Source organism: Gasterosteus aculeatus, chromosome 12, assembly GCF_964276395.1.
Source record: "Gasterosteus aculeatus chromosome 12, fGasAcu3.hap1.1, whole genome shotgun sequence".
NCBI classification, from domain to species: Eukaryota; Metazoa; Chordata; class Actinopteri; order Perciformes; family Gasterosteidae; genus Gasterosteus; species Gasterosteus aculeatus.
Genome location: NC_135700.1, coordinates 2,567,765 through 2,589,794, shown reverse-complemented (window position 1 = coordinate 2,589,794; position 22,030 = coordinate 2,567,765). Strand labels below are relative to the sequence as shown.

General features: G+C 41.8%; 1 protein-coding gene and 1 long non-coding RNA gene across 4 annotated transcripts in view; one reads left to right on the top strand and one right to left on the bottom strand.

Moving 5' to 3' along the window:
- Positions 1-4,039: 4,039 nt before the first annotated feature.
- On the bottom strand, positions 4,040-18,508 carry LOC120834793 (uncharacterized). Of its 2 annotated transcripts, none has more exons than XR_005714506.2 (2): positions 18,134-18,508; positions 4,040-17,067 (listed from the first exon to the last, which is right to left on the bottom strand). It is a non-coding gene; the product is annotated as an uncharacterized LOC120834793 (long non-coding RNA). The 2 variants fall into 2 exon arrangements; XR_013451544.1 differs by having other exon boundaries at positions 4,040-12,870.
- The window catches only part of tshz3b (teashirt zinc finger homeobox 3b), a 37,262-nt gene continuing 33,739 nt past the window's right edge, over positions 18,508-22,030 (top strand). For both annotated transcript variants that reach the window (XM_078085266.1, XM_078085265.1), the window contains exon 1: positions 18,508-21,818. The gene's annotated coding sequence lies outside the window, so the exon portion shown is untranslated. The remainder of the gene's footprint in view (positions 21,819-22,030) is intronic.

The following is a 22,030-nucleotide window of genomic DNA, read 5'->3' as shown; positions in this document are numbered from 1 at the left end:
TTAGCATTTTCATGGCTACATGCAGAACATGTTTTTTTTCTTCTTTTTTTTCTTTTGCTGCAATAACTGGAAACCATATGAATGTAAACATTTTCTCCCGTCTAATTAACTTGTAGTGTGCCATTCAATTTATTCAAGAGGATATGACGTTGCTCTAAAAAACTTTATCTAAGAAAGCATCTTCATAAACACTTCATTTGTGGTGTTGTCATCGGTTGGAAAAGGGAGTACACGCAAACAATCACTACACCCTTTCTGCATACACAACAGTGCTGCATGTGGAAGACAAATTACACACTGCATATAAAATCTTCACCTTTTTTATCGATGTTCTTTCTAATGATTTTACAAGACACAGTAAAAAACGTTTCCTTTTTTTTGACTGCACATTTGAGTTTGACTTGTCAAGCTAACGTGCCTGGTGTCCCACTTGGTAATGAGCACAGTCCTCTGCAAGCAGGACTCAGCAGACGGGGACCATATAAGTAAGTCATGCAGTATAACAACACATACATTATCCTGCAAACACATGCTCGTGGGCACATTTAAAGACGCACAGTAGAGTGAAATTATGCAGGTACTGAATATCCACCAAGGACTACAAATAAACGGCGACAAGCCCACACACACGTGTGCCGTTATGTTACTGTTAAACGTGCACATGACCCACGACCGCAAATAGTTAAACGAGCGCTTGTACGGAAAGTGTGGGCAATTGATTAAACACACAAACACGCACACCGAGAAGATATTCTTTATTGTTTCTTCAAATTAATTTACTTCAATGCGTCTTTAGTAGTGTTTGTATTCTGTTTTTTGAAATGTTTAATTAATTCTTGATTATCTGCCCACAGTTTCTTTACCCCAATTCTTTCAACATATTATGATTATGATGGTTTTCTCCAAATAGAGTTGCAACGTGTCATAATGTTACTCAATGAAACATCTGTTCGTTAGCCATTAGCTCTGTTATTTAGCCAAGCAGGACGTCGCTGTCAGCTGGATGCTAACTGCTAAAGTCAACTAGCTCTTGATTTGTTGTTCCCAGTGTAGCACTATCGGCGGATTTCTCCACCAACCTTGGGATGGCAGGACATTTTTTGTACCTTCAGTACGTGCGGTGCTGTAGTGCTTTCACAATTTTTGGCATCAACTCTGTGCCGAATAATTGTGATAACCAGCGATGCTTATAATAGCAGATTGTTAGGGACAGGCACAATAAACGATATGATTAAATAGCATTAGAGTAAAAGATGACGGAAAATGTCTCCAAATAGTCTTAATGGTCTAATTCCTGCTGATGCTTTCTCCCTTTGCCATATGTTCAATTTTTTTTTAAACTGCCCTTTTCTGCTGTCTTTTTGCTTCTCTTTTGGTCTTTTTTCTGTTCATAAATGTACATCTATAGTTGTCTAGCCAGGCATGCTTGGTTCATCACTGCCAGTGTCTTGGCTCTGATTGTAGTTATTCTGTGTGTGAGCAGAAGTTGATGAGTTTAAACCATACAGACTTTGTTATAAGCGCTTCTGAGTTAGGGTCAGACCCGTTGCAAGAGTCCGCAATTATTCAACTAAAATGATAATCCTACAATGCAAAACTTTCACCCATTTGTGTTCCATGTAAAACCAAAAGGTTGTGATCATTTTATGTATAAAAGTTGTGATTATTCCAGGACAACATGATTTTATACTGTACATTTCTCTTCAGGCTCCTTCTTAGGTGAAAGACAATTAATCTGCACCTCTCGTTTGATGGCCCTCGAATTGCCAAGAAAAGAAAACCCTTCACATTTTGCTCAGTGTCACTCTCTCCTTCCCTCGTCCTCTGTCCTATACCCCCCCCCCCCCACCCCACAGACCCCTTTCTACTCCTGCCGTCTTTCATTTAAATATTTCATCCAGTTGTCTCGTGGCTTCCACAGCTTGCCAAGTTTCATCTAGATCCCAGGGCCCGACACTAAAATGGAGAGCAGAAGTCATTTTTTTATAGGTGTATGTGTGCTTGTGTTTGTGTGTGCGTGTGTGTGTGTGTGGGTGTGAGAAAAAGAAAAGGGGCAGGACGAGAAGGAGACGGAGGTCTGAGACATCGGGCGGTGATGAGAAGCGAAAAGGTGGAGAAGACATGGGAGTGATAACTAATGTACTTCCTGTGTACTTCCTCCGCTCCCTTGTCAAAGCCCGCCCGCCCCCGACAACCACCCTTCCCTTCAGCCTAAAACATGGAACTGATGTGTGATGTATTGTGCGTGTGTGTCTGACTGACTGAGTGAGCCAATGTGTTTGTGAATCTTGACGTGTGATGTAAGGGATGTAGTTGGTACGTGAATGCAAAGATGTACATTTATGTGTCTGTCGGACAAACTGATGGCTGACGTAGATCGGCGTGTTTGTGCGCGTGTGTGAGATTATCTGATAGGTGATGTGCGAGTAAATTATTTTTATTTAATGTCATCACAAAACCTCATCATTTTGTTTAAAGGGTAAAACTTCAAAAAATGAACCTTCTTCATTTAGACAACAAATATATTATTCTATGTCGATATTATATATATATATATTTATACTTATTTTTGCTTATTATCCTTCTTATTATGACATTTCTTTGTGAAATGGTAATCGGTATAATTGTATCAAGTACAAGACAAAAATGTAAAAACATGTGCAAAAGGTAAATAATGAAGTGCAATTGTTTTTTTTATTTGGATTGTATATAAAAGTAAAATTAAGAAAAAATAAAATACGGTCTGGTTTCCCTTTCCTTAGTTCAAAACAATAGCCACAGTCAACCGGACACACCTTTTCCATGACAGTTCATTGGTAGTTCAGATCACACCGCCTCAAAATAACCGCCACAGTTGGGACTGAGTTATGTTCTGATATGTTCTATTAACATAACACAAGGAAAAGCAATTTTCTGTAAAGTTGACACAGTGTTTATAATCGTTTAATTTTTTTTTTCATTTACCTCACACACAAAGACATACTTGTGTGTCTTTGTTGTGCGTAGCGCTTCAGTTCTGCTCGCCGGGCAGCTCACTGACCCCCACATTCGAGTTTGACCTTTCAACCCTGGGAGAAAGGTCCCCTGCCACTCTGTATATCCAAACACACACACACACACAGGGATCTGTCCTTTGAGAGTGCGGATTAAGCCATGCAGGGCCAACGCCGGTCAGGCTTGTGGTCATCCGTGGTAACAGATAACAGGATATATCACTTCCTCAATCCCTAAAACCGCAAATGTGGGCTTCTGGAGACACACATACACACTGGTCACTGAGCTCCTGAGTCCCGCCGCTTAGCACTTGATCCTCTCTCTGGGAGGTTGACACTACAGAGGGAAAACCTTCACGTCCACACACACACACACACACACACACACACACACAGACACGCACGCACACACTTGCTCAGACCCTTCACAGAACGTACTGTAGATCCCTGCGAGAGCTGAAACCCTTGGAAGGGGGGCAGCCCATTCATGGTGATCTGCTGGTCAGCATCTGTTTACTGTCGGGAGACGCTGCTCCCTATCCCCCCGACCGCCAGTCATCGCTTGCGCCTTTGAAAGTCCACATTTCGGCGTTTGAGGTGCAGGGGCGGCATCAGGAAAATGACAGTCCTTCGAGTCACTAAATATCCTCGAGCCTACTCGCTCTCCACAGAGGGGCAAATACTTTAACCCCCCCCCCCCCCAGCCCCCGAGGTATGTAGGGCATATTGTCCAGCAGTGAAGCGCTAATTCAGATGGGCGCGGAGCAGACGTGGATGTCAAGTCTGCTAGCATCTTCACAGGCGCCCAGGGGCGCATGACCGTCGGTTTGTAAGGGAGACGCCGCATTTAACACAGTAGCCTGTCTGTTTGTTCAAAGGCGTGGACAGGCATATGTATTCTGATCGACACAAGGTCAGGGCAAGGGTTTTTGTAGGGAGGGGAGGGGAGAGTAGAGGCAGCGAGGGAAGCATGTGCACACTTAGAAGTTCTCGCAGTTCAAGTGCATGACTGACTAAAAGCTCATTGTAACTGACAGATGTTTCTGTTTTCTGTTTTCATCAGCCCTCCGGCCTTTTGGACTTCCCAGTGTTCACTTTGAGTCAGATCTAGCTAAGCATATTATGGAAAAAACGTTGCATGTGTCTGGACTGACCTCGTAGTTTTAGTTTGATGCCTACGAAGCCTGTCATCTAACCAACTGCGACTACACCATAGAATGTATATAAGAAGTGGACGTTGTCATGGTGACATCACCTATTGGTTTTTGGACTGATGCTATGAAGCATCGAGTTCAACATCTTTGAATACGGCCACATTTTGAATCATCAACGGATGAATGGAAGTGACTATATTTGGGATGCTGAGGAGGGACATAGAGATGCTTCATACGATTCTGTTGGGGTATAGAGCTATCAATCACAGTACACCCATCTTGAAGCATACTCTTTGTGGTCTATTTGAGACTATGAACTAAGTTTGAGACTCTTAACTAATATTTACTGGGGTATTAAATGGAGTAAAAATGTATGGTAATTTTCCAATAGAGCTCTATATAATACATTGTTTTGCTACCCAAGGAGCTATGCCCTGCTGGCCAGGAGAGAGAAGGCAGGAGACATCTGCATCAGCTTCACTTTACTAAACTAGATTATGTGTATCACAGGTTGTAAAAACCAACTCTCGTACCGTAAGTGGAGAACTTCTGCCAACATGTTCAAGTGTACAAAAGAGAGCAAATTACTTTTTGAGCCTGTTAGCGTTCATAATTCTTATTGCATATTGATTTAAATACTTTATTACTATACTTTATTGCTAAATAATTTCTTATGTCTACTGCATATATAAATATATAATAGGGCTAGTGAAGTTAACGTGTCATTATTGTGTTAACAAATAATTAATTAAAGCCAACAATTATCTTATTTTTTTAATAATTATTTTTTTGAAAGTCTGTTGCTCACTGGCTATGAATACACATAAAGGTGATACAAGGTTCACAGGAGGGGTGGGGATGTTGATTAGTATTGACTAAGATGGGCGTCCTCACTCGTATCAACCAATAAGGGCAAGCCTAAGACTGCTGCTGGCCCCCATAGCTGAGACAGAAAAATGGAGAAAGGTGGCAAACTCTTAAGTAGGTATTTTCATTTGAATCTCCGAATCTTCCAGCTGGCAGAGTGGACACAATGAAAGTTGTTTTGTTCACTGAAAGTGTTAAAAAAAAAGAATACTGAGGTTGTCTTAAAGAAATCCAATACAAATATGGACTTATGCGATTACTCTTGGCGCGGACCCTGTCGCCGGCGACAGGAATCCCAAGACGCTGCCATTATATCTACCACAATAAATCAATAAGAGGCACTCTGGAAGCTGGAAAAGTTTTAAAGTCTGGCTAGAAAACAAAACAAATTCGTTTGAACATGCTCCAAACACAACTTGGAAATGATTGTATACAAATTTCGGCCAAAACTAACCAACTATACATTAGTGCAAAGCTAGAGCAAGATACTAATATTTTCACATCCAAGCAAACTCATACGTGTTCCCTTTTATCATGACACCAATCATTTTCAAGATAAACCTTTTGGCTAGTGCGTCTAGTGCTTTAAAGGTCAAAGTTCAAAATTGTAAATGTTGTCAGGCAGCAAAGATGAAAAAAAGTAATCGATATACCAATTCATTGCATTACAAACAAAAGTGAGTAATGGATTTAAAACTAGTGTCTGCACGCATTTAAAGTAATGTTATCACAACAATAAAACAGGTACAGGTCGGAGAAACAGCGATTTAACATACAGTGTATTTTTTCTGTCTGTTCAATAGTAAGCGTTTCTATAAGTACTCATATAGAAGTTACTGTGCAAGGGACTTTTTAGTCTGTTAAGTCTGTGGATTTCATTTGGAAAATCTCAGAGAGCGAAAGAAAAAGAACAATTTCAGTGATGCAGGTTGAGTAGTTACACATATGACAAAATTAACTTATAACAATCTACTTCTTTCATCCATTCCTCAGAATTATTCTGGTGTTGGTTTGTGTAAAGTTCGCACTCTGCATCCTAAGTAAATCTGCCGAAGTTTTGCTCCAGTTGTTTGGGTAGCTAGTGGGCTGCATCAAAGCTATGTGGCGCCTTTAAGTAGTACTTAAAGGCTCGTAGTACTCTGGTGATAAGATAAGATATTTGCAGTGGTTACAAATAGCTTTGCTTTTATCCACCCGCCGTCTGGTAGAGATTTAAAACCTTTCTCTATTTTCTCAGTTAATGTGTGCAGCAGTGCTAAGCCCTGTTAGCGTATTTATTACGCGTTAACATAAAAGGCGTAGTATCATCATACAACTGCAAGTTTAAAGGTTTGTTAGAACACCCACAAAAAAGTTCTAAGTATACATATATATGTAATGACAGATGGTTGATAACGAGGGATAGGTGAAGCCAATGAGGGCGGGGCTGACAAACACACAGGAGGGGACACCACCACTACCACCATAAATGCATCGATCTCTTTCCGTTCAGAAGGTATTTCACACAGGGTAGCAGTGGGATGGAGGAGGGAGGCCCTGGCACAACAGTGGGGAGAATGTCACAGTAAGACAAACGGGTGCAGCTGAAGTGGCTTTGGGCTCAGCTCCTACTGATGTGACACAAGTATCCTGGCCATGATTTGTACCCACCGAAGCTCTCTGTGTGGAGTGGCTCCCACACACTCGCCTTACATCCCAAGATATACAGCATTTGTCTCCTGAGTGCTTTTGTAACCCTGTGCTATGCTTAGCCAGGGATTGGATACTATACTGGATCAGGGCGAAGATGCTTATGGTAGCAAGTTCAAAAAGTATATTTGGTTCTTTTTTTACAATATCTATTATACCTTCTGAATTGCTCATGCATATATGAGCCAAAATTTGTGCCCGGGACTTGCTAAAAGGTTTTTTTTCCAGAAAGGTGTAGTTTTGCAGGACCCAGCAGTGCAAGTTTCAGCGTGTGCTCTGAGTTCATTATCCTGTCTCCCATCTGGGTAAAAACACCTACACACAGAAAAAAGGTTCTTAAATGGTTAAAACAAATGTATATTCTTTATATATTATATTAAGTACAATAAAAACTGTAATTTAAACAAACCAGCATTTAATGTGCAACTAAGCGTATCAAAAAGTTTTGATCTGTAAACATTACAAACTTCCAGAATACAGCTTTAAAAGTTTCAAATGTCAGGAACCACTAAGGCCAACACCGACCTCCTGAGCAGCAACAGCGATGGAAAGCCCTTGGGTGAGTACAGTACAGACGTTTTGTAGCGGATGGACAAACAATGATGGTGAACACCAAAGATGTAGACATGTCATTGGCCATAAATTGTGTTGGTGCTCTATCATGCGTTTAATCTTGCATACCCTTGTCACCTGAAAAACATTTTCATTTTTAGAGGCCTTTATCCTGAAGACGGACAAACGGGTACCTGCAGCAGTGCAGAGTGGCAAATGCTCTGAATATTTCTTGTTGCATGTAGCACCCGGATTACAATGTATATCATTGATCAATGACAAAGTTAGGTGTTGTACATCTAGATGATTTAATAGATCCTCAAATAAAAATGATTGGGAATCCTGATTCTATTGTTATCCTTTGTAAATGTACACCTTTTTCACATTTCACAAAATTGGTTACTCAAAGAACCATTTATTCCTTGGAAGAACAAGGCTAAAGAACCACTTGGAAAGGGTTCTAGGCAGATTTTGTAGATTTAGAAAAAACGCTGTACCACCTTCACCCATTACCCTGTGTGACTCCCCCGTCACCACTGTGGATTCCTTCCATTTTCTGGGCTCCATTATCACCCAGGACCTCAAGTGGGAGCTGAACATCAGCTCCATCACAAAGAAGGCTCAGCAGAGGTTGTTCTTCCGGAGGCAGGTGAAGAAATTAAACCTGTCAATGACGAAGATGGTGCACTCTACACGGCCATCCCCAAGTCCATCCTCTGCTCCTGCATCACCGTTTGGTCTGCTGCAGCCACAGCCAAGGACAAGGGACGGCAGCGTGTCATCCACTCTGCAGAGAGGGTGATCTGCACACAGTGAGAGGGAGTTTCAATCTGCCGTTTCTCCAGGACTTCTTCGCTTCAAGGACCCTGAAGCGAGCTAAAAAGATTGTGGCCAAACCCCGCTCACCCCGGACAAAATCTGTTCATCTAGCCGGAGGCTGAGGTCAATCAGGACTAGGACCTCGGACAGTCGGGCTCATCAACAGAGCCCGGGTCCCCCACTGACTTATTTTGACATCCCTCTCCACCGGTGACTCCCTTCACACTCCACATATACAAACACTTGTTCACTTTAACTTTTTAAACTTTTATTTTTTTATTTAAATTCCTCTGACACTATGTTGTCTTGCACTATGTTGTCATATATGTCTCGTTGTCCATTTTCTGATGTTATGCACCAACCGCCAAGTTAAATTCCTTGTACGTCTAAAATATTTTGGTAATGAATGTTCCACATATTTATTTTTCTTCCACATTTGGCTTTGCAATGATGAGGATATTCAGCTATCCCGTGCAAGTTTCCCCACGTCCTTCAACTGCCTCAGCTCCATCAAGAACTGCTTCACGCAGTGGAACGACGAACTGTAACATTCCTGCTGGATAGACCCCTCAAACTAAGCATTTCCCCTTGTTTGAAGTTTGCGGTGTTAAAAATTGTTTGATAAACATTAAAATAGTTGCATTTGGTTTCAACATTCAGTTCTTTTGTGTGATTGTTTTTTGAATGGGTAAAAATAGAGGTCTGGTAAGATTTTCCCTCAAAAGCCCGAAAATGTTGTATTTTAATGCATTGAACACTGTTCAGTAATATACAAGTCAAATGTATAGTTTGGTACATGAGAAAATTCAAAATGTGACCAAATTGCTATTTTGGAAATCTTGCTTGGACTCTCTGTACTAAAGCCTCTCTAGATTTATTCTGCTGCACAATTCATCAAAGTAAAATTTGGCTAGTGTTGTGCCGGTTCAATGGGTAAAACAATTAGTATTAATAATTAATAGTTACGCAAATATGTGTGAGATTACAAGAGCGAGTGTGTCATAAAATGCATCTAAGCAAGGTTTTCATTTATTCTTCGGGTATCTTTTTATATCTTTTTATATTATATGAATCACTATGACCATCATTATCATGATTTTCCATTTTATTGGGGCCTGAGTGACTACAAAATGTTTGAACTCATAATAGTCAGTCTACCTCTTTGAGAAATTTTTATGGTTATTCCTTATTCCTTAATTCCTTATTCCTTAAACCTACTCTTGCTGCAGAGTTGTTGGCTATAACTATAGACCTATATAGGTCTATAGTCTCTCTCATCTTCCCTTCCTCTCTAAGATCCCTGATGAATCCGTCGCAAATCAATTACGTGAATTTCTACAAAACAATGATTTGTTCGAGGATTTCCAGTAAGGATGTCGAGGTTAGCACAAAAACAGCAATGGTGAAAATTACAAATGATCTTCTACTTGCATCAAATCAAGGATCATCTCTTTTCTTGGCTTGCAGGACCTCAGTGCCGCATTTGATACCATAGATCATTGTATCCTGTTGCAGAGACTAGAACATTTGATTGGTATCAAAGAAACTGCACTCAGCTGGTTTAAATCCTACTTATCGGATCGATCCCAGCTTGTGCTTGTAAACGGTGAATCCCCGAAGACCACCAATGTTGGTCAAGGAGTCCCACAAGGTTCTGTACTTGGACCGATTTTATTCTATTTTTATTATATATATATATATATATATATATATTTTTTTTTATAGAATTATATATATTTTTATTTTATATGCTTCCTTTGGATGACATTATCAAAAAACACTACATTCCATTGTTATGCAGACAATACGCAACTGTATCTGTCAAGCCAGAAGAGACCAACCAGCTTGTTAGACTTGAAGAATGTCTTGTCCAGAGACATCAGAACTTCCTGATGCTAAACTAAAAAAAAAAGAGTCATCTTGATAGGCCCAGAGCGCCTTTGAGGTCAGCTATCATGTGATACGTTTCTATGAATGTAATTGCTCTAGTATCCCGCAGCACCGTCAAGAATCTTGTTCTCTTTGACCAGGACTTTTTTCATCTGCGTATTATGTTAAAAATCAGGAACGTCCTGTCTCAAAGCGATGCAGAACAATTTGTTCATGTGTTTGTTACTTCTAGACTGGAGTCCTGTAATTATTTGTTATCAGGCTGCTCTTGTAATCTCTCAAGACTCTCTAGTTGTTTCAGAATGCTGCAGCACATGTATTAACAAGAACTAAGAAATGGGATCATATTACTCCTCTTTTGTTGAACCAGCTTCCACTTTCAGTCCGGGGGCAGATTCGGTCAGTTCTTTTAAGGTAAAGCTTAAAACTTTCCTCTTTGATTTTGCTTATAGTTAGGGCTGGCTCAGGTTAGCCCAGACCAGCCCTTAGTTAAGCTGTTATAGGCTTAGCCTGCCGGGGGACTTCTTAGGACACACAAAGCGCCTCTCTCTCTCTTTCTACAATAATCCGCGATTTATTAATGCACATGACTAATTCAGCTTCTTTCTGGGAGTTTTTTGTGTGCTTTCTCCCGTAACAGGTCTCCGTAGATCGTAGTTCCTTCTGGACCCTGGTCCTGACACCTGCCGTGGCCCTGCTGACACCTGCTGTTGCTATCATCATCATTATTATTAGCGCTTCTGTGGATGGTGGTTCTATCTGATGGTGGTTGTCCCTGCAGTGATCCTGCCTAATTTCTGTCATAGGAATTTAATGTATTTTACCTGTGGGTTTAGGGACAGAGAATGTTGCATGTGTACAGACTGTAGAGCCCTTCGAAGCAAATTTTTGGGCTATACACAATAAAATTAATTGAATTATGCTTTGCTCCTCGTGCTCAGACTGGAAGTCTGGAATTGATTCGGCACCAAACTGTGTTGCTGCTAACCGAGCCGGTTCTCGTTGTGTAGGGCGGCAACTCTGAAACATGCGTGTACCCCGGGCATGCATTGTCTCTACCAGATGGTCCTAATTGCTAAAAGTTTTACTGGACTCCAACATGGAGCTGTTGCTTAAAGAGAACTACCGAGCTCTCAAACAGACTCTGTTCCATCTGTGTGCACATCTGCATACAAACTAGATTCCAATGGTGAAGTCATCCAAAAGGATGGGATGGAGTCACAGTATGTGGATTCATTTTGGATCACCACTGCCACAACCAGCGCTATGTAGTTTGTCTGTGTTTTCTGTGACTCTGTTTTGTCGTTTCAGGCAGCTCCCCCTCACTGTGTGTGGTTACAAGCTCCTCCCTGATTGTCTCCACCCGGGTCTCGTTGCTTGCCCTGCCTAGCGTATTTAGTCTGTGTCAATCCCTCGTTCTGTGCCAGTTTGTCGCGCCGTCGTGTCTTGACCCGTTCCCGTGTACCTGTAAGTTTTGCCTTCAGATTTGGATACCTTTGCGACTGATTACCTGTGTACCGAACTCTCTTCAGTAACGACCATTCTTCACCCGACGACATGTTGCCTGTGTCTGCTTTTGAGTCCTGCCCCTGTGGTTGCCAGTGGCCTAACATATTCAAGTTTAGCTAGCTTGCGCTCCTAATTTACACACAAGTTATGCAAATTTAGTTATGTTGAATAGCCAGTCAACCCGCCGTCTTGTATACATCATGCAACGCGCGTCCAGCTCTCCTGCTTGAAAACATCTGTTTGCGCTGTTGCATCTTTCTCTGAGGCGTTATTCCCAAAAACGCGTGCTGCTCTGTTGAGGTACTGGACCATCACAATTACGTGCGCTCCATCTACACACTGCAGTGTGTTGTCCATCGTTCGGAAACTTGTTAAATAATTTGATTCATATGGACAAAGATCCAATCAAGTTGAAATAAGTGATAAAGGAACACAAGTATACATAAAATGAAATAGTTTTTTCTGAAATGAAGTTATCTGTGTAGGTGTTTACGCAAACTACATTTTTCGGTTAAATTGTTTAAACCTAGAAATGCCAAAAGGGGTTCATCACCCTTTTAAACACCCTAGTGTCACTTCTCATTTTATTATCTAAATACCTGTCATCGTTCTTTCACTGCATCCCCGTTGGCATCGTCTCGTTTTCTCTGTTCATTTAATTGTAATGAAGCTCGCCCTCTCTCTCTCCCATCCTTTTCTATCTGGAAGTGATTTGTGTGTCTAAACGAAAAGGGAGGGATGGTCGCGTGAGGCTCTACTAACCTCACGTTGAACATAATTAATAAAAAGCAGCCTGTTCCAATTTAAGAGGTTGATTAATGCAACAGATACATCACAGCGTGGAGTGGACCATCTCTCTCTTTTTCTCCAGTCATGACAGAAGGGAGATGGATAACAGCATAATTAAGTTATGCTAGAATATGCTTACAACAAATTTCTGGACACAATGTTTTGGGGATTTTCTCAACCAACGTCTTTTGGTTGCCATGCTATCGCCAATGAAAGGAATTGATGACTTTTTTTCTAATCCAATAACCTGAAATGGTATTTGTAATGGTAATTAGAAATGGTATTAGTAAAATATTTTAATACTAATTGTATTATATTACTGAATAATACTATGAAAACTAGGAAAACACAAGTCTTTGAATATATATGTACCACATAACATTCACCAAAACTACAAATACATTTCAAAGGGCATTGCCTGTCATTTTCAATTTCCGTAAAAGATTTTGGCTTCCAAGATTTTGTTACAGGCATATTCTGCCATAACCTAATAATGTTGTACCCTTTTTATATTATATAATGACCAGAGGAAGTGAGCGAAAGAAAGCTGGTCTACTCCAGTGGTTCCAAAACTGGGGTGGGGCAACAAGGGGGTTGTGGCTTCATCACTACGAAAAAAAAGAGAGATAGGGAAAGGGAGAGAGGGAGATCGTGAGACATTCAGCATTAAAAAGACAGCAAAAATGCATGGTTTTAAGTTTTTGCAGTGTTTAAATTTTAATATTTGAAGAAAATGTACTTAAATATGTTTACAAAATGTACTTAAATATGTTTACAAAATAAACAACAGTAGCAGTAGTATCAGCAAAATAAACAATATAATAACAGCTAAGTGGAAAAAGTGACTTGTAATTATTTTATAAAAACTAGGGCTGTCAAAATTAACCTGTTAATCTATGCGGATATCGTGGCCTGAGATTAATGCAATAAAATATTTTAACACAATTAAAACGGACCACTTCAGGACTGATAGTGCCCTTGCAACCACCAACATGTACTACAATGTCCCTATATCCTCAAAGGAGGCCCGGACAGAAAAGGTTTGGGAGCTGTGAGATGCATGTAATGGTAAAATATGTGGTAACCTATGGTCTACTGATGCTTTCCTGTATTGATTGCAAATTGGAAGAAGCTGCTTTAATCAATAATGTTCAACAAGATCTTCGGGTAGAGCTTCTCCAAATCATCCCTGCTTCCTAACGTTAATAACAAAATATGATTCTTTCTAAACATAACTAAGAAACCAATTTAGTTATGTTGGAATATTATCATTTAGGACAGGGGTGCCCACAGTTTTCAGGCTCGCAAGCTACTTTTCGGTGAACCGACGGTAAGTAGTAGCAGTGACCAGCAACAGCCCTGCCGTCAGCGTGAAACGTGTCGATATGAAGAAGACAACGAGCCTCTCTGTCAGGAGGAAATTGTCACAAGCATCCGGCACGTTCTTGGTCATTACCTTACTGGAGTCAGCCTGGGTTGCTTTGGAGTACAATTTAAATGTGTCTGTTAATAAGCAAGGATCGCTAATTAGCATTAGTTTCTCCCGCGGTAGGCCGCGCACACGATCAACTGGTACCGCCTTCGATCGCAATCAACCTATAGGGCACACCTGATTTAGAGTCTCGGATGTTCGTCGTTTGAATTCTTTTTTTCTTTTAAAACCAAAACATTCAACTGATCTTCTAAATAAGTATTGACTGAATGGCCAAAGCGTATTGCTTATTCTTTTTTACCATAGAAGGGGGGAGAAAGCATTCCAAATCTATAACGCTTTGCTTGTTTCAGTCTTCTCACAGATCTTTTCACAGACTTGATTCTTATTTTGTTATTTCTTTGTGTTGCCTGAAATAAATGTAATTACATGTCATTACTTCAAAGTCAAAATGCATATTGAGTCTATCAAGGTAAGTCAGTCAGCCAATATTCTTATCTTTAACCTTACTAGTGTCAGTCCTCCTGCTTTCACCCAATGAACCCATCCAAAGAAAAAAATATCACTAAAATGACGTTCAGCATAATCTGCAATGGGTATTTGTTTTCAGAACAACATACTGTGGAACAAATGGGCCGTCGGCCCAGTGGCACTTTTTTTGGACTATCAGTGTTTATGAATAATGGGCCACATTCCCCTACAAAGAATACTCTAACTGGTAATGTCCTTTTTGTGTGTAGCGCACAATGGTTGAAATCTGTTTTTTAGCATTGTCCTTTTGTGTTCGTTCGTTCATTCAGATTTTAGATCATTAAAAAATCCTCTGATTCAAAAGCCAGATAGAAGTGATCACCTGAAACAAGTGTAACTAATATTTAATACTAGTAAGTCTGCCTTTACAAACACTATCACTGCACCACAAATTTTAAAATAAAAATCTACTAATCCATTAAAAACAGTTCTTCGTCAGAACTATTAATGTTTCTAAATAGATTCATGCAAGACTATTTTTTTTTGTATTATAACAACATGGATGCTCCAAATAAATGGAAAGAAAAACTTGTAACTGGTCGATCCTTTTTTAATTTTGCAAGGAACCCCGCGGCTCTCCAAGTAGCCCTGGTGGTCCCTGGACCTGACTTTGAAAAAACACCATTTTCAAGCAGTGAAACCAGTGAAGTACAGTAATGGAGCGTAGTGGCCTGAAGTGTAGCTATGAAGTCCTCCCTAATGACTCTAGCACATGTGTGTCTGGCTTTCAGCCCTCTCATTAACGTCACTGGACACTGTATACTCTGAGTGAGTGTGTGTGTGTGTGTGTGTGTGTGTGGGTGTGTGTGTTGTGTGTGTGTGTGTGTGTGTGTGTGTGTGTGTGTGTGTGCGTCGCTGCTGTTTGCCAATTTAGAAGGGCTTAGAGTGCTCCGGTGATCTCATCTCCTCTTAAGTTTGCTCACCCTGTGGCTGTGTGTGTGTGCGTGTGCGTGTGTGTGTGTGTGTGTGTGTGTGTGTGTGTGTGTTTATGGGAACTCACGCCCACGCAACTTACTTCTACTACATGTAGAAGAGTACACTTCCTGCACAGGTGAAGGATGTTGTCCATTCTCCTGAAACTGGATAGATCAAATCTGTGCCCCCTCCATTTACAGAAGATGGCCTCTTTTTTTCTTTTTTGTTTGCTAAATGTATCTATTTGATATGTTTTGTTCTTGCTTCAGTTACAAATGTCGCATCTCTGGTTTATGAGCGAGACCTGCATGTGTGTGTGTGTGTGTGTGTGTGTGTGTGTGGTAAACAGGGTGGTTTGCTCTGTGGGAGAAGGAATTTCCCCCAGTCCCCATCAGTAATAGTGCCTGTAATGAGCTGCAGCTGTCAGCGTGGTTTCCGCACACACACACACACACACACAGTGAGGAGGAAGCAGTGACTCACCCAGCGGCGCGCCGTCAAACTGTACGCTGATAAACAGTGTAACTCATCAGACGTGAGACGCAAACATTTTCCAAAGAAATACCTGCTCCTTCTAAAAATATCAGAGCTGGTAAAATTACTCGGTTTAAGACTATATGCTTAACTAAAAACGCTGTGCTTCTCAAATGATAAATGCAGTATTATTATCCTGATCTGCCTGTCTCACTTTTGTTTGTGTTTGTGTGATGTATTTAAAAAAGACATTTCTGAGTATTTAGTTAAAGACATTTTTCCTTTAGTCTTCAGTCAAATTACACTAGCAGACGACCCTTTGGGCTGCTCAGCTTGATGGTTGCAGAAAGGCAGAGGGCCGATGTGTGTGTATGTATTTCTCATTTGTCTCTAAAAGCACGATGCAGATGACATTTAATTCACATGCGTGTTTAGTTATTCATGCAAAACGTACTAGGTTTCCTTTTTTGTGTATTAATAATTTGTCCTCGTCCTTTTAGTACTTTGTGACCCAATGCGAAAAAGGAGTAGGCCTAAGTAACTTCAACAAAGACAGAAGATCATTCAATATTTGAATGAAAAAACATTATTTGAGCGGAAAGAAAGAAGAAAAAAAAATCTTTTCATTAGTTTTCCATAAACATCAATGGGGCATGTTGACGTGAGGAGGCCTTTCCAATAAAACCCAAGAGTCAACAGTAACATTTGACTATTTTCACACATTTTAAACCTGTCTCTGCACTTTTTGGTAATAACCATATCGGAAAAGACAATGACATATTGTATGTCTTTTCCCAATGACGGTATTCATTTTGTCTCTTGAACCAATAACATTTAACTTTTTGGTATGTTATCATAGAATCTACATATGTGAAATGTGGGGTTAAAGTGAATACACATGCATCTCTTGATTCAGGCAATGCCAATGAGGCATCGGTGGGGACTACTGGCCATTCAAGTTCTTTGGCACTAACCCACCAGGCGTCATTTTGCAAATTTGACAATTTCCACTAAAACCCCCCCAAAAAACCCACAATTCGCACAGTTAAGAGATCAAATAACTTAAGGACCTCATACAGAGCAGCTGAGCCACGGCTTCGCGTTTCGACTGTGTTGCACCTTGTGACCTCTGCCAATTTTTTAATTTTTATCTCATATCACTCCAACTTTGTAGATCAGACTTTAATTTTGAAGCATAGCCTGCAGGACAGTGATGAATAGGCTACATCAAGGAGGGCTTAAATTACCCCTCTCCCTGGTGGCAACACTGACCGCAAAGCGAGGTGTGTGTGCACGTGTGAGCGTGCATGTCTGTGTGTGAGGTGACCTAGTAACAGCAGACAGAGAAAGAAAGAGGGCCGGTCAGCACTTGCCCTTTTAACCCTGCCAGCTCTGCAGCACACCCAACGAGCTAGGAGAGAGGGGAGGATTGGCGGAGGACTGGGGGAGGACACTGGGGACACAGTGAGAGAGAGAGAGGGACAGAAAGAAAGACAGACATACACAGAGAGAGAGAGAGAGAAAGAGAGAGAGGGAGAGAGAGAGAGAGGATCCACTCAATCTCTTTCAGCTTCTCTTGTCAGTGTGTTGTGTTGTTCTTTGGTGCATGTTGTAACTTTTCAGGTTATTTGAGGAGAGTCCAACCCTGACCTCCTTTTTTCTATCTTTCCTTTTTTCTCTCACTCCATGCAAATAGGTTCTTATTTTTGTTTTTTATGTTGGGAGAAGACCACTGAGATATGGACAAAGCCTTAATACTACATAATAAAGAAGTCGGTCTCAGATTGAGGTGGGAAAAGGCTGGAGGGTTGTAGCCAACAGCCAAAGGCACGGCCTTAGGCTGAGAGGAAGAAAATCCCAAAACAGGGTGATGAAAAGCAGGTTTCTGTGAAGAGAAAAATCAAAACAACTTTTAAACCCAAAGGAGTTTAAAGGATTATTGTGGATTTCTCCTCTCAGCCTAATTTATATATATTGTGTTTCCTATATTTCATTGACAATTTAGTTCATGCCAGAATTTATTTAGACTCAGAAGGACAAACACCTTTATTTTGCATTTCTCCTGATAAAAAATTGACATTTTTAGATGCATTAGTAAACCATTTGTACTTTATCAGCAATCACACATCAGCTAATGTTACACTTTGTCTACAGTGAGAGCGGATGACACTAATTCTGAGCTTATAAAAAATAATCCTACGTTTTTTTGAAAGCTGCTCTACGCACAATTTCAAATCTTGCAACTGATAAAACAAATTTAAAAAGCCAAATTTGCTTGTTATTTTTACAAGAATAGTGTACAAGAAAAAATATATATATACATAATTCCCACAATACATTGATTAGATTAAGTGTGTGTCGCAGATCACCCAAAAAAAATCTTTAAAAATATGTAATATTCTTGTGCGCTTTTACGCTCCTTTGATCTTTGTGACTTCACTCTGAGTCAACTTCATCTCGGCTGCTTAATATGAACAACTTAAAATACTAAAAACTGACAGAACTGAGTTTGGACTCACCCAGTCCAGCAGGAGTGCCAACATCCGTGCCCTGCCGTGCGTCCGTGCGTCCGGGCAGCGGCGTTTTGGAATGCTTCGACTCGTGCGTAACGACTGCAGTGGCCCGAAGGCAGAGACGAGGTCCGGATTCCCTCAACAAGGCACTCCCGGCGCACACAACCACAGGTACACACAAACACACCTGGATACTGAGGGAACACCGTCGTGCATTACTGACCTTCATGGGTGAAACACAGATTCCACACATAAACACCCACACACATTTTCGGTGCGTGCGTAAACTCACACTGTTGGAACGTTTTAACAATTTTACAATTGTTCATGATTAACTTCCTCACCTCCCGCCCCCCTCCTCCCCCCGTCCCACGCGGGCATTCACGCGGTTATTCCTTAACAGGGTCCGCGTCCTGTATACTTCCAGTGAACTCGAATATGTCACCGCAGATTTGTTTTCTCCATATGATGTTTCCAAAGGGAAGAAGTAAATCTCTTCATATTGTCAGAGGCACTTAAAAATGACCCAGCTGCGATCAACCATGGCCAAAATAGTACAATTATAGTTTAATACCAGCGAGGACGAAGTGACATCGTGATATCGACCAATAAAAAAGGCCCCCCGACGAGAGCGAACAGCATCTGAATTGTGTTAATGTTTTTGTAATGCAGATCCTTTCCTTTTTCTTTTTTTAGGAAATTAATTAAACGGTGTTAATGTGCTCAAATAACACTCATGAGTCTTGCGTGTTGAGCGTGAATAACATATTTGCACCATATAAATAAAAGTGCGTTCTCTTTTACAATATTCTGAAAAGAAAAGAAAATGTATATATTTATTTATACGAGGGAACGATCAAGTCGGGTTACTCGCGCAGAATTAGAACCATCCTGACAAACTTCGACGTTTCCTCCGTCATGCTTTAAAACACTGAACAATATTTAGTGGCAACGCGCTTTGTTTCTTCATTAGTGCGTGCGGGCACAATGCGGCGTTCAATGCGTGGCTTTCACAACATTTAAGTGTCACACACACACCACACATGCATGTGTGTGTTTATATACTGCATCTATAATCACGTGTTAATGATTTTAAAAACACTTTAATTCAGTCAGAAGTATTTTTAACGTTTATATAAATGTTATGACATTGTTTTGGGCTCATATACGAACTGGTGTTGGAAGTGAAAATAATAACCGCGCAAGAAAGGTACACTGATTGCTTTTGGCATCACAGAAAGTCCTCGCTGGCTCGATTACATTTAGGCTACCGAAGTCATAATGCCAACACCGTGTTTTGTTGCAGGTCGCATTACTGCAACCGTCCCAAAAGCAGTTGGGTGTTGTGATTTTATTTCACACACGGATGTTTGAAAGGGAATACAACCGCTGCCCCAAAAGCATTGAAACAAACCCCAACGTACACATTTGGCACATCCGGAACTGTTTCTCTTGTGTTTCTCTCTAATTCGTTGTACCCTGGTATACATCTCTATCAGAGTGAAGCTACGGCGTTAAACTGTTAGGAAGTCTACGACTTTAAGGAGGACAAGGAATTCATTCTGTCATAAAAAGCTTTGATTATGGGTTGTATGCGTGTGAATTGAAGTCTTTCTGCCCCCCCCTCTCTCAGTCCTCTCTCAGACCTCTCCAAAGGTAGGCTCATAGGGGGTCACGTCTGTGTTTGTCTACATTCCCATAGAGAGCCTATGATTTCACCCAGGACTCAAGCTTGTTTACTTTGAAACCTATTACAATTAATACTAGTAATAACACAAACACGCATGGTAGGGCTACTGACACGATACGTCGTTAACTTGTTAAGGAACAGTTTTAGACTCATTATATTATCAACATTGTGAATGAATATTTGGAAGCGACCTCTTCAATTTCACTTTTTCATTCGCGCTAAACGCACCGACCACATCGCGCAGTGTTTCATCCTGAAGAAGTAGCCCTTTTTTTTATACGTTCTGATATTTCTGAAAAAGAATAAAGTGCCGGCGCGTGAGAACCCCCCCCCCCCCCCCCCCCCCCAACACCATATTTAATAAACAATAACACTCGCACTACAATTTAGGAGAGCAAATGTATCCCTTAAAGCGAGCTCGCGCGAAGGGCTTTTAAGAAAGTGGGCTGTGTCAATCAGACAGGGAGAACGCGCGCGCGCGTGCATTTGCGCGTGTGAATTAGCGTTATGTGTGAGTGCACACCGCCGGGATGGGAGGGGGTGAGGCATCGCGAGGAACGTGCGCTCAGCAGCTGTGTGCGTGTGCGTGTGTGTGTGTGACACTGATGGATGCGCCAATGGAAAGACGGACAGATGCTTGGGCGGATCCAACGGCACGCAGTGGCGGAGCGGCGCACACAGTCGGTTAGATTAGGGCGAAAACATCCTCGGATCGGCACACCGAAGTCACCGAATCAACAAATCCTTCACCCAGGCGCCGCGAGCGGGGGAGAGAACGGACGGACTCCCCCGCTGATTTATCGGAGGAGCGGCGCGCACGGAGAGAGGCTGCGGATCCGACGAGGAGAGCCGTTTCTCCGGCAATTTGTGAGCGCGAGAGGCGGCGGCACATCTGGCGCAGAGAGAGAGAGAGACAGACAGACAGAACGACTCACCCTGCGTCGCAGTACCTCGTCCTTCAACTCCCATCTCCAACAACCCGTCCACTCTTTGGTCTTCACATCGAGAGTTTGTTTGAAAAACCAAAGGAGAATATCTTTCTTTTCCTCCATTTCACCCTTTTACTAAACTCAGTTGAATGCCCGAAACTTTTTATTTCTCTCTGCGAGAGAGATTTAGAGAGAGAAACATCACCGCCTTCTCCAACAAAAATTTGAATACGCTTTATCTGAAGGATTCTGCTCTTACCTGTGAAGAAAAGCCAAAAATACTTTATTCCATTTAGTGCGGAATAAAAGGGACCGCACTTTTTGGAGAGGTTTTTTTTTTGCGCCTTTCTGGTCACGAGATGGAGAGCGTGTAGGGGGGGAGACACGTCTGATTCACCGCGTGGCTGATTTAAATAGCTCCTATCGGGCCACGCGAAGGGAAGAAGAGGAAATAGAAGAAGAGAAACAAAGTGTTTGTCTGCAGCTCGTGGTGATCCGTGCGGCTCCAGCGCGAGCCCGTCCCCTCCTCCTCCTCCTCCTCCTCCTCCTCATGTACATTATTACAACAAGGGAGACCCAATCAAGCGCGTATCTCATCGATTCAGTCACACACACACACACGCGCGCGCGCGCGCGCAGTTGCAGCGTCGCGCGGCGCACACGCGCCCACACACACTGACGTTGTGACTTGCCCCTCCGTGGATTTTTTTTTTCTCCTCCAAACTAAGAAACGTCGAAGCTCCGCGCGAGGCAGCAGGACAGCGTGTTAGGTGACCAGAACCCGGCCGTCACCTCCACTTCCTCCTCCTCCTGCGAATTTCTCCGCTCCAGAGAAAAACAAACTGAAAGAAAAAGCTGCGTGTGTTTAAAAAAAAAAAATGTGTGTCCCCTTCTCAGAAGCAACGGGACTTACGCGAGTCGGGTGGATGTGTATGAGATGGGTTCGGGCACGTTTCGGCTGCTCCGCCGCCTCCTGGCTTTGAATTTCGCGTAAATTGCCGTGAGGCAAAAAAACAAGAAGATAAGAAAAGCGGTGCGACCTCATGGGTCGGATCAAGGACCACCCCGTACAGTAAGTATCCATTTCCGCCCAGATCACGCTGCCAGGCGTGCCCGCGTGCTTGTGAACCACACTGTACATATATTTGTGTATTTATTTATGTGCGTTTGTGTTTGGGCTGCCGTGCGTCCGCACAGTCTGCCCCGGCGCTCCTTAGATCAATCTGCATTACGACTGACGCACATTTCAAAAGCATAATAAAGCACAGAGCTTCTGAGGAGGTA